The sequence below is a fragment of the Podarcis pityusensis genome (assembly GCF_964106645.2).
Source record: "Podarcis pityusensis genome assembly, chromosome: 17".
In the NCBI taxonomy this organism is placed as follows: domain Eukaryota; kingdom Metazoa; phylum Chordata; class Lepidosauria; order Squamata; family Lacertidae; genus Podarcis; species Podarcis pityusensis.
In genome coordinates, this window is record NC_138042.1 from 39,032,676 (window position 1) to 39,034,757 (window position 2,082).

A 2,082-nucleotide genomic window follows, 5' to 3' on the forward strand; every position below is an offset into this window, starting at 1 on the left:
TTGGGTCTTGTTCATAGTCTTCATTTTTTATTATAGGCTGGCCTGCGTTGGTTGGTCACAGCAAATGGTGTTTCGGTCTATGAACAGGCCTTATGCCCTGGATCTGATGTAACAAAATACCGTATTTTTTGCTCTATAAGACTCACTTTTTCCCCTCCTAAAAAGTAAGGGGAAATGTGTGTGCGTCTTATGGAGCGAATGCAGGCTGCGCAGCTATCCCAGAAGCCAGAACAGCAAGAGGGATGCTGCTTTCACTGCGCAGCGATCCCTCTTGTTGTTCTGGCTTCTGAGATTCAGAATATTTTTGTTCTTGTTTTCCTCCTCCAAAAACTAGGTGCGTCTTGTGGTCTGGTGCGTCTTATAGAGCGAAAAATACAGTACATCTTTTTTTCTTTTGGAGGGGGTATTAATGGAGATGAGCATGACTTCTACTTCTAGGAAAAACTCACCAAAATCTACTCCCATTTTCTAGTAGCTTTTCCTCGTTTTTCTGCTTGCTCCGTGAGCCATTCAATTAATTCATAAGAGTGAAAGCAGACCGGGCATCCTCCAAATTTGGAGTCAAATTTGTCCACGGGGTTGGTTTCCTACTCACATGGCTTTCTGTGCCTTCTGCATTTGCTACGTCAGGCCTCTGCCTCCCTCATGTGGGCCAGGACAGAATCATAAGGTGCAGTTCATTTTCCCTTCTGCTACTAGGACTGGAAAATATCCGGTTTTCAATATTGCAATATATCACCAGCAAAACATAGTGATATATTGATATATCACAATGTTTGAAATAAGGATGGAGCTACATAGAGGCATTGGCTGGCTTCACTGTTTTTCCTACATTGTGATTTTTGCATAACACACACACACACCATGATTTGTGATATATTGCCAGGTCAAAAATTATGAAACCAATATCACAATATGGATTTCAAACCGGTTTTGGACAATATATTGGATCTATCCGCCACCCTACCCAAAAAGTTTTGGCACCTGAGGCAGCCCCCCAAATGGTGGCCCCATCCCCTGTCAATGAAGAAGGGACTGAGGGAAGATCTACATCAGGAACAAGGTGTGTGGGGAGGTGGAGATTGGCATTGAAATCTGCTGCCTTACTGGATCCTGCCACCTGAGGCGGTTGCCTTGCCTTGCCTCTCAGGTGGGCCGGCCCTGCCTGCTATGCTAAAGGAGTATTATACGAGAGAGACTTCTGCCTGGTCACGCTTGTTCATTTTGGGCTTGTGTTACAAAACTGAATTTTACTTTTAGGCACAGTCAAAAGTTAGAAAGATGCCCGCTGTATTCAGCAGAACTTAAAGTGTAGTGAGTAACAAAATGATTCTCAATAGGGACAAAGTGACGGTTCTGCTATCTATTGCTGTCATGCAGGCCTTGTATCTAAAGTGCTCATCACTTGTTTCCAGGGCCTTGTTGTATGAGCTGGTGGATCAATACAGCTGCAGAGCAGAAACTGCCCTGTGGGGTGGGGGTCATGTCTCTGTAGTGGCATACAGAGGCCCTCCTCTACAGTATTTCCTGTGGCATCCCATTGGCTGGTTCTTTTAGTTCAGGCATATTATGACAGCTATTCTCTCAGTGTGAAAGGCGGAGGTTTGAAAGGACATCCTACTCTTAAATAGTTTTAAGTACAGTGGTACCTCGGGTTACATACACTTCAGGTTACAGACTCCGCTAACCCAGAAATAGTATCTTGGATTAAGAACTTTGCTTCAGGATGAGAACAGAAATCGTGCTCCGCCAGCACGGCGGCAGCAGGAGGCCCCAGTAGCTAAAGTGGTGCTTCAGGTTAAGTACGGACCTCCGGAATGAATTACGTACTTAACCCGAGGTACCACTGTACTAAATTTCAGGTGTCTGACTAGCAAAACGGGGGTTGAAGTTGGGGAGGCTTTCCCTTTACTTATATAGTAAATGCTGTATTGTGATTATAAATAGGCCCCATGCATAAAACAAAATAGATTCCTCCCTATAGCGCAGATAAATGCAGGAGCTAATGCCACATGAATTTTCTAAATGTTTATTCTCTGCTAAATGAAATTCTGCACCAATGCAATAGAAACTCAATTCCAG